Genomic DNA, 17740 nt, shown 5'->3' with positions numbered 1-17740 from the left:
TGACCTGCAGGTCATTAGGGAAACTTGAGGAAGCCAATAGCGTGACCCAAACCCTATAAAACCTCTGTTTACATAACATGCTAGACCAACTCCCCTCAACTAATGATTTGCGTTCTGTGACCTTGTCAAAAAAATATATTCTTCATTCTTGTACAAAATTATTGAGAGATGCATCCTTCATGTGATTCATCACTCATGGATGGAGTTACACACAAAGTTTTTTGAATGGGTTAAAGCACAACATTTTTTATATTTTCAGCTCTAACTAGTAATGCATTTCCCAGAAGGGCAGGCGATGTGTGTTTGTAATCCAAAAATTGCATAATATATCATATTGTTAATACAACCATTTTATTATTAAGGAAAGGGGTTGTTTGTGTAGGTCGGGGGGAGTTGTAATTTTGTCAACAAAGCAGGATGACAGAAATATTATGGCAAGTTTTCAAACTACTGGTAGTTTCTTTAGGAAGATATATAAAGCGATCTGTGCATTTGAACAACAGCATAAATACCTATTATTTTGCATGTAAAAAACATAATCCTCACTTCTGCCACTGTTTAGAAAAGATGACCAACTATTTAGAATGAGCAGCCAGGTCACGAGTGAGTGCACCGGTGACAAGCAGATGGAGAAAGCAACAAGCACAGATGTGAAAAGACATGATATAACTGGGAATAGCCAGCAAGATGTCAAAAAGCACAATGAGCTAGCCATACTTCCGTGTTTAAGACATTAGTTCAGGCTTTAAATTGTCATGTGAGCTAGGAAACCGGTACCGGTAGCTAGCTTGCCCGTAGCTATCTAGCTAGCCAACTTGCTTATTGAAGGTAACTGGACAATTTGACCCCAAAAAATCTAACTATTTCTGAATGTAACTCAAAATTACTGTAGCTGGCTAATTTAATGTGATTACGCTGTTTTAGTCCACACAAAATGTCACCCTGTCCACTACACTATCTATAATTAAAAGAACGGCCAGGGAAACAAAATATGGTGTTGCAAATTGGGCAGTCACAGAACAATGCTTTTTTTTGTCCAACCAGGTCTGTGAGAAGGTTCTAGCTAGTGTATCCCTTGGTCTTTTGACTGTTGTTGGATGTGGATGTCCAGAGGGGTATTACAGAAAGATGGTTTAACAAATTCAAAAGTTGCTGAACATATGTCTTGTCTTAACCAGATGAGGGTGTCCAGGATTTCTTGGTTACAGAATGGCTGCTTCTTGTTTGTTATTAGGCTTAAGCGCAGATCGGTTGACCTGACAACTGGCGCGTGCGCGCATGCGTGTGCAACATTCAAAGAGGTCCTCATGTCGATGGCAGAATTTGTTTTATATATGGAGTCAAAAGACAAAGCCCAATATTTCACAAGTCTAGAACAACAAACAATCATAAAACAAATATGTTCACATATCTGCAAAACAAAAGTAATACATCTCCTGCCGCCAAAGCCAGAGAGGGAGCCTGGCAGAAAATTGCAAAATAAGCAAAAGAAGTGGAAATAAGCAAAAGAAGTGGCACGATTCCAATATCTAATAGGCCTAGCTTACACACATTGGTGATTAGTAATAATGTTTTCACTTTATACAGCACTGTTATTGCAACGCTGGTGATATTAAGTGTCAAGGCTATAGTCTAATATGTACAGTTGAAGTCTGAAGTTTACATACACTTAGGTTGGAGTCATTAAAACTCGTTTTTCAACCTCTCCACACATTTCTTGTTAACAAACTATAGTTTTGGCAAGTCGGTTAGGACATCTACTTTGTGCATGACACACATCATTTTTCAAACAATTGTTTACAGAAAGATTATTTCACTTATAATTCACTGTATCACAATTCCAGTGGGTGAGAAGTTTACATACACTAAGTTGACTGTGCCTTCACACAGCTTGGAAAATTCCAGAAAATGATGTCATGGCTTTAGAAGCTTCTGATACGCTAATTGACATTGTTTGAGTCATTTGGAGGTGTACCTGTGGATGTATTTCAAGGCCTACCTTCAAACTCAGTGCCTCTTTGCTTGACATCTTGGGAAAATCAAAAGAAATCAGAAAATACCGCAGAGAAAAAATTGTAGTCTGGTTCATCCTTGGGAGAAATTTCCAAACGCCTGAAGGTACCACGTTCATCTGTACAAACAGTAGTGTGCAAGTATAAACACCATGGGACCACGCAGCCGTCCTACCACTCAGGAAGGAGACGCGTTCTGTCTCCTAGAGATGAACGTACTTTGGTGCGAAAAGTGCAAATCAATCCCAGAACAACAGCAAAGGATCTTGTGAAGATGCTGGAGGAAACCGATACAAAAGTATCTATATCCACAGTAAAACAAGTCCTATATCGACTTAACCTGAAAGGCCGCTCAGCAAGGAAGAAGCCACTGCTCCAAAACCGCCGTAAAAAAGCCAGACTACAGTTTACAACTGCACATGGGGACAAAGTTCGTACTTTTTGGAGAAATGTCCTCTGGTCTGATGGGAAAAAAAGTACAACTGTTTGGCCATAATGACCATCGTTATGTTTGGAGGAAAACGGGGGAGGCTTGCAAGCCAAAGAACACCATCCCAACCGTGAAGCACAGGGGTGGCAGCATCATGTTGTGGGGTGCTTTGCTGCAGGAGGGACTGGTGCACTTCACCAAATAGATGGCATCATGTGGTTGGAAAATTATGTGGATATATTGAAGCAACATCTCAAGACATCAGTCACGAAGTTACAGCTTGGTCGCAAATGGGTCTTCCAAATGGACAATGACACCAAGCATACTTCCAAAGTTGTGGCAAAATGGCTTAAGGACAACAAAGTCAAGATATTGGAGTGGCCATCACAAAGCCCTGACCTCAATCATATAGAAAATTTGTGGGCAGAACTGAAAAAGCGTGTGCAAGCAAGGAGGCCTACAAACCTGACTCAGTTACACCAGCTCTGTCAGGAGGAATGGGCCAAAATTCACCCAACTTATTGTGGGAAGCTTGTGGAAGGCTTCCCGAAATGTTTGACCTAAGTTAAACAATTTAAATGCAATTCTACCAAATACTAATTGAGTGTATGTATACTTCTGACCCACTGGGAATGTGATGTAAGAAATAAAAGCTGAAATAAATCATTCTCTCTACTATTATTCTGACATTTCACATTCTTAAAATAAAGTGGTGATCCTAACTGACCTAAGACAGGGAATTTGTACTCGGATTAAATGTCAGGGATTGTGAAGAACTGAGTTTAAATGTATTTGGCTAAGGTTTATGTAAACTTCCGACTTCAACTGTAAGTTGTAGTAGCCCAATTACAAAAGTAGGCCCATTCCATAGCCTATGAAGGATGAATCTTAATGTTGTGCCTTTCATGACTACACAGACAACAATCTGTTCTTTGTTTAGTTGTAACCCCTTGGGAGTCACAGATCATCTGACAAAAGAAGTAAGGAAGATCATTGAATTTAATGACTTTCTGAAAATGATTTGGTTTGGTGAAAGTGTAGGATACAGTATTCAATACCTAGCTACCTGTTAATTCTTTAAAAAGATGTTCTGTTCACGTAGTCTCATTAATTTGGTCCAGAGTCTTTGAATGGGGGATGTGTGTCCATCTATAGCACCAATGACGTTTGGAAATTCTGCAGGATGAATTAGGCTATTTATAATTTTTATCATGTTGTCGAGGCTTATTAATTTGAGATTAACAAGGCATCGCTGGCAGTCAACTGAGCCGCAGCCTACTGTACCTGCAATTCTGTAAAATTCCTCAATGATTATATGGACAGCTTGATGGCCAGGGAATGCAACAAAGTCATAAAAAAAACTTCCAGTTGCAAAAAAGCGTTACATTTGCTGTATGGGTAAATTCTGATATAAAATGATTTATTCAAGGTCCAATAATTAGTTCCCTTTGTAAAGCAAGGCGAACAATGCAGGCTCCGATGTCAAGTGGACAGGCTGTAGTGGCAGACAAGAATCTGATTGGTGGAAAAGTCCTGTATTTATTTAAATCAAATCCAATTTTATTTGTCACATGTGCCGAAAACAACAGTGAAATGCTTACTTACATGCCCTTAACCAACAATGCAGGTTTAGGAAAAAGTAAGTTAAGTAAAAAATTGAAGTAACAAATAATTAGAGAGCAGCAGTAGCGAGGTTATATACAGGGGGTACCGGTACAGTCAATGGCGGGGGCACCGGTTAGTTGAGGTAATATGTACATGTAGGTAGAGTTAAAGTGACTGAGCATAGATAATAAACGGAGAGTAGCAGCAGTGTAAAAGAGGGGGGGGGGGGGGTGCAAATAGTCTGGGTAGCCATTTGATTAGCTGTTCAAGAGTCTTATGGCTTGGGGGTAGAAACTGTTAAGAAGACTTTTGGACCTAGACTTGGTGCTCCGGTACCGCTTGCCGTGCGGTAGCAGAGAGGACAGTCTATTTTAAAAACATTTAATGTTTTTGTTTAAAATATATATATATATATATACACTGCTCAAAAAAATAAAGGGAACACTTAAACAACACAATGTAACTCCAAGTCAATCACACTTCTGTGAAATCAAACTGTCCACTTAGGAAGCAACACTGATTGACAATAAATTTCACATGCTGTTGTGCAAATGGAATAGACAAAAGGTGGAAATTATAGGCAATTAGCAAGACACCCCCCAAAACAGGAGTGATTCTGCAGGTGGTGACCACAGACCACTTCTCAGTTCCTATGCTTCCTGGCTGATGTTTTGGTCACTTTTGAATGCTGGCGGTGCTCTCACTCTAGTGGTAGCATGAGACGGAGTCTACAACCCACACAAGTGGCTCAGGTAGTGCAGTTCATCCAGGATGGCACATCAATGCGAACTGTGGCAAAAAGGTTTGCTGTGTCTGTCAGCGTAGTGTCCAGAGCATGCAGGCGCTACCAGGAGACAGGCCAGTACATCAGGAGACATGGAGGAGGCCGTAGGAGGGCAACAACCCAGCAGCAGGACCGCTACCTCCGCCTTAGTGCAAGGAGGTGCACTGCCAGAGCCCTGCAAAATGACCTCCAACAGGCCACAAATGGATTAAATAATTTTTTCCCGCTCATCAATCTACAGAAAATACCCCATAATGACATAGCAAAAAGAGGTTTTTAGAAATTGTAGCAAATTTATGAAAAAAAAGACAATTATATCACATTTACTAAAGTATTCAGACGCTTTACTCAGTACTTTGTTGAAGCCCTCACACTCAATGTCAACAAAGCAAAGGAGATAATCGTGGACTTCAGGAAACAGCAGAGGGAGCAGCCCCCTATCCACATTGACGGGACAGTAGTGGAGAAGGTGGAAAGTTGTAAGTTCCAAAAGCGTACACATCAGGGACAAACTGACATGGTCCACCCACACAGACAGCGTGCTGCGCCTCCGTAAGGCTTTCCAGAGGGTTTTGAGGTCTGCACAGCGCATCACCGGGGGCAAACTACCTTCCCTCCAGGACACCTACACCACCCGATGTCACAGGAAGGCCAAAAAGATCATCAAGGACAACAACCACCCGAGCCACTGCCTGTTCACCCCGCTATCATCCAGAAGGCGAGGTCAGTACAGGTGCATCAAAGCTGGGACCGAGAGACTGAAAAACAGCTTCTACCTCAAGGCCATCAGACTGTTAAACAGCCATCACTAACATTGAGTGGCTGCTGCCAACATATTGACTCAAATCTCTAGCCACTTTAACAATTAAAAATTGGATGGTATAAATGTATCACTAGCCACTTTAAACAATGCCACTTTATATAATGTTTGCATACCCTATATTACTCATCTTATATGTGTATATACTGTACTCTATACCATCTACTGCATCTTGCCTATGCCGTTTGGCCATCACTCATCCATATATTTTTATGTACATATTCTTATTCATTCCTTTACACTTCACTTGTGTGTATAAGGTAGTTGTGAAATTGTTGGATTACTTGTTAGATATTACTGCATGGTCGGAACTAGAAGCACAAGCATTTCGCTACACTCGCATTAACATCTGCTAACCATGTGTATGTGACAAATAAAATTTGATTTGATTAGTCTCTGCAGATCCTCTCAAACTATGTCAGGTTGGATGGGGAGTGTCTCTGCACGGCGCCTCCAGCAATATTTAATCGGGTTTAAGTCCAGGCTCTGGCTGGGCCAATCAAGGACATTCAGATACTTGTCCCAAAGCCACTACGGCATTGTCTTCGCTGTGTGCTTAGGGTTGTTGTCCTGTTACAAGGTGAACCTTCGCCCCAGTCGGAGGTCCTGAGCGCTCTGGAGCAGGTTTTCATCAAGGATCTCTCTATACTTTGCGCCATTCATTTTTTTCCCTCGATCCTGACTAGTCTCCCAGTCCCTGCCGCTGCAAAACATCCTCACAGTATGATGCTGCCACCACCATGCTTCACTGTAGGGATGGTGCTAGGTTTCCTCCAGATGTGATGCTTGGCGTTCAGTCCAACGGGTTCAATCTATTATTGAGTCCATGCAACTTATTATGTGACTTGTTAAGCAAATGTTTACTCCTGAACTCATTTAGGCATGCCATAACAAAGGGGTTGAATACTTTCAGCATTTCAAATTTTATTAATTTGTAAAAATGTTGAAAAACATTTCCACTTTCACATTATGGGGTATTGTGTGTAGGCCAGTGACAAAAAAATCTTAATTTGATCCATTTTTAATTACGTCCAACACAAATGTTTTGGGATAAAGTCAAGGGGTGTGAATACTTTCTGAAGGCACTGTACCGCTAGCTTCCTTCATACTGGACACAGAGACATACAAATGGTATCCACAAGTTCATCAGACTCTGGGGAAGTAGATGAATGGCCTCATTGCCAAAATCCTGAAGTATCCCTTTAAGTTGCCTCCAAGGTCAGTTTTAGGGCTTAATCCCTAACGGCTGAGGTTAAGATTAGGCCATGATCAGGGTTTAGGATTTGTTGTTGTTGTTGCAATCCATAAAAGTAGGGAGTCAAAGTAAAAGGGAATGATCTGTGCTTCCTTGCCAGGATTAACAACCCGGTTTAGGTTAATTACACAGAGGGGCCTACCACGCCATCAAGTTTCAAGTTTTATTAGTCATATAAAACTAATCGACTGGGCTGTAGTGGAACAGGTTGAGAGCTTCAAGTTCCTTGGTGTCCACATCACCAACAAACTATCATGGTCCAAGCACACCAAGACAGTCGTGAAGAGGGCACGACAAAGCCTATTCCCCCTCGCGAGACTGAAAAGATTTGGCATGGGTCCTCAGATCCTCAAAAGGTTCTACAGCTGCACCATCGAGAGCATCCTGACTGGTTGCATCACTGCCTGGTATGGTAACTGCTCGGCTTCCGACCGCAAGGCACTACAGAGGGTAGCGCGTACGGCCCTGTACATCACTGGAGCCAAGCTTCCTGTCATCCAGGACCTCTATACCAGGTGGTGTCAGAGGAAGGCCCTAAAAATTGGGAGACTCCAGCCACCCTAGTCATAGACTGTTCTCTCTGCTACTGCACAGCAAGCAGTATCGGAGCACCAAGTCTAGGTCCAAAAGGCTTCTTAACAGCTTCTACCTCCAAGCCATAAGACTCCTGATCAGCTAATCAAATGGCTACCCAGACCCATCTTTATGCTGCTGCTACTCTCTTTATAATCTATACATAGTCACTTTAACTCTACCTACATGTACATATTACCGTAATTACCTCGACTAACCGGTGCCCCCGCACATTGACTCTGTACCGGTACCCCCTGTATATAGCCTCGCTTGTTATTTTACTGTTAATTATTTGTTACTTTTATTTTCTATTTTTTACTTAACACGTATTTTATTTTATTTTTTCTTAACTTCTTAAAGCATTGTTGGTTAAGGTTTGTAAGTAAGCTTACTTGTAAGTAAGCATTTCACTGTTGTATTCGGCGCATGTGACAAATAACATTTGATTTGATATGTACAGGATACTCATGGTATACACCGTCCAACTAAATGCTTACTTGCAGGTTCCTTCTCTACAATACAACAACAATAAGAAAAGTTAAGAATACAAACATAATGTAAGTGGTTCAATAGAATACAATATCTTATTTGTTAGCATAAGTATAATACAGGGAGGCACAATTTTATAGTCCAATATTCACACATGTATCATCATAGATGAGAAGCCTCATGCAGTTTCCTCACTTGCTCTTCTTTTTATCCACTTTGGATCCTATAGGTTCAAAAACATCCTCCTTACTCTTTCTCTGCAATAATGCCTGTCTTTTTCTCATCCACCATACTCAACAAAACAATGTTTACCTCGGAAACCTGGATAGTAGTTTTGATATAATTTTATTTTTATTCTTTAGGATTTCATTTGGATCATGCTAACAAACCCTAGTTTGTATATAAGAGAGAGTAGACTGCTGCATTTGGATTGTTTAAAAAAAATGATATTGCCACAAGACCCCATACAAAACCTTGAAATGTATTTGGCTTGAAACCTTGACTTGAAATCAAGGTGCACGTTCAAGCAACAAGGGCAAGAAAACTGACTACATTTGTGTGTCAGGAAAATTGGCATTAAGCAGACGATACACGTACAAAAGCTAGCGGCTGTTATCAACGTCACAGAAGATAAATAAAGCCTCTGACAGTGCAGGGAGTGTGAACTGTGAGACCTTGCAGAAGATAAACTCAAGGGGGATGCATCATAAAGGTATGTGTTGGCAGCCAAGCACTTTCTGCGGTTGCCTCTCAAGATTTAGTTTGTGCTCGTATTCTTATCTTTATTTCTTATTGTTGTATAGTCAAGAAGGAACCTGCAAGTAAGCATTTGGTTGGAAGATGTATACCATTTGTATCCTATACAAACGACTAATAAAACTTGAAGAGAAAGTACTTCAGATGAGATGCAATTGTCTAGAGCACTTTAGATTCTCCTGCGCTGTCCAGACATTCACCAAAAGTACAGTAGCTGCAGTCTTTACGCGATAGGGCTGATTTATGTTGTACTGTAGTTATGATGGCTGCCTTTGTATTGCATACCTCTGATACAGAACACACCTACGAAGTCATTTATGGCTTTTTATTTTCTGACGTAAATCCGTGTAATGATGACGTCTTAATTCTCGCAAAAGAGGCTTCTGTCTTCTTACTACTCTGTAGGCCTACACTTTTTCTAGTCGGTTGTCCCTCCCAGATTTGTCCGTTCTCGTCTGTCAAGAGTTTTACAGATTTTGCACATATTCATTCAGTTTGCTGTCACACACACAGTGACCAGATTGAACACACACCTTGCACTTGCTGTGACAGACTCTCAGACTTAGACCTAGCAAGATGACTGCACACACACCTCTTGATGCACTTAGTCCCCCTTCGTCTGGAGCAATTAATCATACAGAGGGGGTTGATAAACAAACTATGTTCATTATAACCAAACATGGACTAATGTGGAAAACTCCATAACATAAGTCTGCCCTGGTTACCCTTGACTAACAATCATGGAAGACAAACAGGCCTTTATAGAAAAATGTATGGTGTGTGTGTGTTCTGTCTGGTCCCCTGATTTTAATATCTAGCCTCCCATGTTCTCTTCGGTATCAGCTCCAGCCAAGCCTACAGACCTCCCCACTCTCTGTACCACTCAGACTGTTCCCACGCTGCAGCTGAGTGACAGATCGATGAGCACATGTTTGGGTGTGTTTTCATGCTTTAATGAGGCTGTTTGGTGAGGGCCTTAGGGGTCTATAATGGGTTGGGTCTGACCCAGGGCCATGCAGGGGAGGGGGCACAATCTGACGCACTTTGACACACTCCAGGACACCCCAGTCCACTCCTGATAAGGGTCACTTAAGTGTCAAATTCTTATTTTAGAATTTAGCTGTCCCTCTGGTCTGTGTTATAATTATGTGTACACGTATCCTACCGATATGATGTTTTTTGGATCCTGCCCAGATGCAGCGGATAGGAATGAGCTCGATAGTGAACTGCCAGGGAACATACACACCATACTTTAAACATTACAGGAGAGTTGGCTACAATTTATTTCCAAAAAGAAAACTTATTTTGTTCTCCCTAACCACAGAATCGGCTAGAGATGTTCTTGCAGGGCCACAAAGCTGTTGGGAGGCCAATTAAACCAAACATTCCCTGCTGAACTTTTTAACGACCCAGCTCATTAGAAGTGAGATCTCGCTCCTTATCCCCCAATCACCTGCACAGAGGTAGATGTGACTAATTGTGAGATTGTTGTCAATGAAAAGTTCTAAAACTGGGAGATCAAACACTGTCATTTAACACTCAAATAAAATGTCATTGGTCACATGCGCCAATTACAAAAGGGGTAGACTTTACAGTGAAATGCTTACTTACGAGCCCATTCCCATCAGTACAGAGTTAAAAAGGAAATAGTAACACACTAAAAACAATGAGGCTATGTACAAGGAGTACCAGTACCACGTCAATGTGCAGGGGTACGAGATAATTAAAGGTAATGCATTATGTACATGTGCGTATTTGTATTTATTAAGGATCCCCATTGGCTGCTGTCTTCCTGGGGTCCAGCACAAATTAAGGCAGTCATATACAATACAAAATATTGAATCACATATTTCATAACACTGTTCACAACACATTAAGTGTGTTCCCTCAGGCCACTACTCTACTACCACATATCTACAGTACAACACAAAATCCATGTCTGTGTGTGTAGAGTGCGTGTGTTAGCATGTGTGTGTTTCTCTTCACAGCAATCACTGTTTCATAAAGTGTATTTTTATCTGTTATTTCAATCTGATTCTGTTTGTGGCACCTAAACAACTGGACAGTAGTCCAGGTGAGACAAAACTATGGCCTGTAGGACCTGCCTTGTTGATGGTGTTGTTAAGAAGGCAGAGCAGCGCTTTATTATGGACAGACTTCTCCCCATGTTGTTGCATCAAAATGTTTTGACCATTACAGTTTACAATCTAGGGTTACTCCAAGCAGTTTAGTCATCTCAATTTGCTCAATTTCCACATTATTCATTACAGTGTTTAGTGAGGTTTAGGCAGGGTTGGATAGGTTACTTTCTAAATGTAATCCGTTACTAGTTACCTCTCCAAAATTGTAATCAGTAACGTAACTTTTGGATTACCCAAACTCAGTACCGTAATCTGATTACATTCAGTTACTTTAGATTACATTCCCCTTAAGAGGCATTAGAAGAAGATGACAAAGAAGTATGTTATCAATTGAACGACATCTTTTGCAGGATAAATCAATGTTAAAGTTTACATAGCTGGCCATATATGGATGTTACTTTTTACTTAATGGGTTGGTTATGTAGTCTTCTTCTAACTCATCACTTTCTACTACATATAATAATACAATTAAATTCCAGTCATTCCAATAAATATAATAGCTCTTGATCTTCAAGAATAGGACTTGGAAATATGGAAGTATAGGTTAGCCAAATTGTTTTACCTGAGCATAACTGCAAAACTAAGGACTTATTAACAAGTTGTTTATGAGTTTGTTCTCATGGAAGACTGATTGGGCTCATTTATTCAAGTTGAAAAGAAAATGCTGCCCTCATGGATTGGCATGCTTTGAGCACTACTGAAAAGTGCTATTTACATGTGAAAAATTTGGCAAATGTTATATTTGCTATAGGTCCATTGTTTACCTTTTTAGTTGGTGACACTTGATATATTGCTAATATGCAGCTGTTTAAAGGGCAAATCCACAGATTAAACAATAACAAAACGGTTGCCCTGCCACTGTTTTGGTTAAAAGCTGAGGGATGGACCTGGAGAAATGTAACCACTCTCAGATAAATAAGCAGAGCTATGGATGCAAGGACTGACCATCTATGATATCACAATTCTTGTTTTAACCATGTTATGAGGCTATACAGTGTTTGTTTACATTTACAATGTTTACAAACATTGGAGGAAAACAAGCTTATATTTTGGGTTCTCATGGAGTGTGACAGTTGAACTAAGTTCATTAGAGTTACCAGCCTCAGAAATTGCATACCAAATAAATGCTTCGCAGAGTTCAAGTAACAGACACATCTCAACATCAACTGTTCAGAGGAGGCTGCGTGAATCAGGCCTTCATGGTCGAATTGCAGCAAAGAAACCACTACTAAAGAACAGCAATAAGGCGGCGTTCCTTGTAGCTGGGGACTTTAATGCAGGGAAACTTAAATCTGTTTTACCAAATTTCTATCAGCATATTAAATGGGCAACCAGAGGAAAATAAACTCTGGACCACCTTTACTCCACACACAGAGATGCATACAAAGCTTTCCCTCGCCCTCCATTTGGCAAATCTGACCATAGTTCTATCCTCCTGATTCCTGCTGAAAAGCAAAAATTAAAGCAGGATGCACTAGTGACTAGATCAATAAAAAAGTGGTCAGATGAAGCAAATGCAAATCTACAGGAGTGTTTTGCTAGCACAGACTGAAAATGTAACGGGATTCTTTCGATGGCATTGAGGAGTACACCACATCAGTCATTGGCTTCATCAATAAGTGCATCGATGATGTCGTCCCCACAGTGACCGTACGTACATACCCCAACCAGAAGCCATGGATTACAGGCAACATGCGCACTGAGCTAAAGGCTAGAGCTGCCGCTTTCAAGGAGCAGGACTCTAACCCGGAAGCTTATAAGAAATTATGCTATGCCCTACAACGAACCATCAAACAGGCAAAGTGTCAATACAGGACTAAGATCGAATTGCACTACACCGGCTTTGACGCTCGTCGGATGTGGCAGGGCTTGCAAACCATTACAAACTACAGCCGAGAGCTGCCCAGTAACACGAGCCTACCATACGTGCTAAACTTCTTCTATGCTCGCTTCGAGGCAAATAACACTGAAACATGCATGAGAGCACCAGCTTGTTCTGGAAGACTGTGTGATCACGCTCTCTGCAGCTGATGTGAGTAAGACCTTTAAACAGGTCAACATTCACAAGGCCGCAGGGCCAGACGGATTGCCTGGATGTGTACTGCAAGCATGGGCTGACCAACAGCAAAGTCACTGACATTTTCAACCTCTCCCTGTCCGAGTCTGTAATACCAACATGTTTTAAGCAGACCACTATAGTCCCTGTGCCCAAGAACACTAAGGTAACCTGCCTAAATGACTACCGACCTGTAGCACTCACGTCTGTAGCCATGAAGTGCTTTGAAAGGCTGGTCATGGCTCAAGTAAACACCATTATCCCAGAAACCCTCGAGTCCAATTTGCATACCGCCCCAACAGATCCACAGATGATGCAATCTCTATTGCACTCCACACTGCCCTTTCACACCTGGACAAAAGGAACACCTATGTGAGAATTCTGTTCATTGACTACAGCTCAGCGTTCAACACCATAGTGCTCTCAAAGCTCATCAATAAGCTAAGGTGCCTGGGACTAAACACCTCCCTCTGCAACTGGATCCTGGAATTCCTGACGGGCCGCCCTAAGTGGTAAGGGTAGGTAACAACACATCCGCCACACTGATCCTCTACACAGGGGCCGCTCAGGGGTGTGTGCTCAGTCCCCTCCTGTACTCCCTTTTCACTCATGACTGCACGGCCAGGCAGGACACCATCAAGTTTGCCGATGACACAACAGTGGTAGGCCTGATCACCGACAATGACGGGTGGTGCCAGGACAACAACCTCTCCCTCAACGTGATCAAGACAAAGGAGATGATTGTGGACTACAGGAAAAAGAGGACTGAGCACGCCCCCATTCTCATTAACGGGGCTGCAGTGGAGCAGGTTGAGATCTTCAAGTACCTTGGTGTCCACATCACCAACAAACTAACATGGTCCAAGCACAACAAGACAGTCGTGAAGAGGGCACAACAAAACCTATTCTCCCTCAGAAGACTGAAAAGATTTGGCATGGGTCCTCATCCTCAAAAGGTTCTACAGCTGCACCATCTAGAGCATCCTGACTGGTTGCATCACTGCCTGTTGTGGCAAATGCTCGGCCTCCGACCACAAGTTGCGCCATCCAGTCCCTCTATACCAGGTGGTGTCAGAGGAAGGCCCTAAAAATGGTGAGACTCCAGCCACCCTAGTCATAGACTGTTCTCTCTGCTACCGCATGGCAAGCGGTACCGGAGCGCCAAGTCTAGGTCCAAGAGGCTTCTAAACAGCTTCTACCCCCAAGCCATAAGACTCCTGAACACCTAATCAAATGGCTACCCAGACTATTTGCATTGCCCCCCCCCCCCTCTCTTTTACACTGCTGCTACTCTCTGTTGTTATCTATGCATAGTCACTTTAATAACTCTACCTACATGTATATATTACCTCTCCTAACCGGCTCCCCCGCACATTGACTCTGTACAGGTACCTCCCTGTATATACTCGCTATTGTTATTTTACTGCTGCTCTTTAATTACTTGTTACTTTTATTTCTTATTCTTATCTGTTTTTTTTAAACTGCATTGTTGGTTAGGGGCTCGTAAGTAAGCATTTTACTGTAAGGTCTACTACACCTGTTGTATTCGGTGCTTGTGACTAATACAATTTGAAGAAGAAGAGACTTATTTGGGCCAAGAAACACGAGCAATGGACATTAGACCGGTGGAAATCTCTCCTTTGGTCTGATGAGTCCAAATTTGAGATTTTTGTTTTCAACCACTGTGTCTTTGTGAGCGCAGAGTAGGTGAACGGATGATCTTCGCATGTGTGGTTCCCACCGTGAAGCATGGAGGTGTAGGGGTGCTTTGCTGGTGACACTGTCAGTGATTTATTTAGAATGTCAAGGAACACTTAACCAGCACGGCTACCACAGAATTCTGCAGCGATATGCAATCCTGTCTGGTTTGCGCTTAGTGGGACTTTAATTTGTTTTTCAACAGAACAATGACCCAACACACCTCAAGGCTGTGTAAGGGCTATTTGACCAAGAAGGATAGTGATGGAGGGCTCCATCAGATGACCTGGCTGTCACAATCACCCGACCTCAACCCAATTGAGATGGTTTGGGATGAGTTGGACCGCAGAGTGAAGGAAAAGCACCCAACAAGTGCTCAGCATATGTGCGAACTCCTTCAAGATTGTTGGAAAAGCATTCCAGGTGAAGCTGGTGGAGAGATTGCCAAGTGTAAGCAAAGCTGTCATCGAGGCAAAGGGTGGCTACTTTGAAGAATCTAAAATCTGAAATATATTTAGATTTGTTTAACACTTTCTTTTGTTTGGTACATGATTCCATATGTGTTATTTCATAGTTGTGATGTCTTCACTATTATTCTACAATGTAGAAATTAGTAAAAAATAAAGAAAAATCCTTGAATGAGTAGGTGTGTCCAAACTTTTGACTCGTACTGTCTGTGTATATATAGATAGATCGATCGATAGATCATTTATAAGTCCAAAAATGGATGTAGCAAGTTTGAGAATGTGTCCATTAGGCCTATGGATTTATTAATTTTTTTATCAGCAAGAATTAAAAGCCCCACTTTTATTCCATAGTCTGGTATCCACACTATACAGCTGTTGTTAGAGTGCATTTTTCTCTGGCTGTCCACTACAAAAACAATGATTGATAGGTAGCTTAAACTTCTTGAATTCCACCATTATTGGGTTTAAATACACATTTAGATTTGTAAACAGCCATCCACAACAACCACAATCCGTAAGGCGCAAATAGCTTAATTAGAGTGCAGCAGTGTGTGTCATATTAATGTGCTATGTAGATATCAATAATAAGTGATAATCGTATCACCGTGGACTACACCACTGCTGTCATCCATACCTCCAAGCGTTTATTCAAGTTGGATAATCTTTGAATCCTGACTGCAGTCTCACAATTGGAAGACATAGCTTGGACTGTAGCCTACATAAGCCTATTCTTGCTCTTTTTCCACGATCCATCGAACCCATTTGGTGTGTCACCCATTTGGTGAGTCTGACTTGTGGTCAGACTCACTCAGGTGGAACAAACTTAAACTTGCACCTTTTTTCAATGCTGATTTGAATGTCATTGAGAAAACACAAAATCCTTTCTGAATTTAAAAGTAATCCTCGAAGTAATCATCCTTTTTAAAAGTATCTCTAATCTGATTACAATATTTTTGCTGATAACAGATTACAGTTACCATTTTTTTGGTAATTCCTTACATGTAATTCGTTTCTCCCCAACCCTGGGTTTAGGGTAGGGGAAAAAGTGACTAGGAAATCAGAATATATATATAATAAACAGAGTAGCAGCAACGTAGTGTGTATGTGTGAGTGAGTGTGTGTGTAGTATGTGTGAGTGTGTGGGTAGAGTCTAGTGAGTGTACATATAGCCAGTGCAAGAGAGTCAGTTCAAAACAATTTAAGATAAAGAAATAAATAATGAAGGGTGTCAATGTAAATAGTCCAGGTAGCCATTTGATTAACTGTTCAGCAGGCTTATGGCTTGGGGTAGAAGCTGTTCAGGTGCCTTTTGGTCCCAGACTTGGCGCTCCGGTACTGCTTAACGTGCGGTAGCAAAGAGATCGGTCTATGACTTGGGTGGCTTGAGACTTTGACCTTTGACTCTAGCCACCTGTAAGGTGTGTAGTGTCTAGGAAAAAGGTGAGGTCAGGGAGTAGGTTGTCTTGTTGTTGAGACAGAGGTTTTGTATAGTACAAGGCTCAGGGGCATTGGCCTTTGTCAGCCCAATCCAGGGTGGATGATGATTACTGTGGCATTTTTTGAGCGTCTGCAGCTACTGTAGCGTGAGAGCGATCAGAGCCAACATGCCTGAGTTTGCCTGTTCTATGAAACTAAACTACTGGGTTTGCAGGCTTTTATTCCAGCCCTTGCCTGTCTGTGGCACAATGTAAAAAAGGCTGTCTCAATTACAGTCTCATCAATAATTCAGCAAATGTGTTATGTACATATGTTGGTGGACTGTCTTTGTGCAAGAGTGACATTGCATATGCTGTGGGTAGCGGTTTCCTGAGAAATAAGCCACTTTTGTATTTCCTAACTACAGGTCTTGAAAACCTCCACTGATGTTTTCATCACTGTTTTTTATCCCTGGGTGCAGACTCTACGTCTGCTTTTCATGTATATGTTTCAGTGTGTGTGTTGTCTCTCTCTCTGTGTGTGTGTGTGTGTGTTGTCTCTGTGTGCACCTAGAAACTCCACCTGAGTACATATGAGTGCACCCTCACCCCCTGCTACCCCTTATTCGTGGAATCCAACAATGCACCATGTCATTACTTAGCTGTAGGGGGAAGGAATCCACATTGGGAGGCATGTCGATCCCACATGTCGGCCTTAACTAGGCTAGGGCTGCCAGGAGAGAGTGCGAGATGGAGAGAGACCCAGTAGCAGCAGAAACTGACAAGTCCAGACATACAAAGAAGAACAAGATCAGAAAGTATCAGGAAACTTTTAAACTATTTTATTTTTACTGGAGTTTTCTATTCACTATAAACATTTTCTCCATGCGCCTTTTTAATACGGAAGGTGTGCAAGTTATACTTTTGACCATTTTGCAACCATCTCCAACTTTACCATCTGCTTCTGGCATACTCAAAGTCTTGGATTTTCCTTTCCTCAGAAAATTCCAACGCTGCCGCAGTTTCTTGAATCGAATTCCTTCTTTACTGAAAGGTTGTGTTTTCAGTCTCTTTCACTTTTACTGTTGATATCCTCCTGAAAAGCTCAAAGTGGTTGTGGGGACTCGTATGGGCCTTTGTTGCAGCCCCCACAGCTAGCACCTCTGGGGACGGAGGAAGCTCTCCCACACTGCGGAGAGAGGTCAACGCTTGCTCTGCCCTCCTCCTTACTCGTTCCTC

The 17740-nt window shown here is 41.8% G+C and overlaps 1 protein-coding gene across 2 annotated transcripts in view; it reads left to right on the top strand.

Moving 5' to 3' along the window:
* LOC129867368 (cAMP-specific 3',5'-cyclic phosphodiesterase 4C-like) overlaps window positions 1–17740 on the top strand; it is a 151127-nt gene that overhangs the window by 69680 nt on the left and 63707 nt on the right. The window lies entirely within an intron of this gene.

The sequence above is a fragment of the Salvelinus fontinalis genome, chromosome 12 (genome assembly GCF_029448725.1).
Source record: "Salvelinus fontinalis isolate EN_2023a chromosome 12, ASM2944872v1, whole genome shotgun sequence".
Lineage (NCBI taxonomy): Eukaryota > Metazoa > Chordata > Actinopteri > Salmoniformes > Salmonidae > Salvelinus > Salvelinus fontinalis.
Note: the sequence above shows the minus strand (reverse complement) of the source record. Positions and strands in the feature narration are given on the sequence as shown.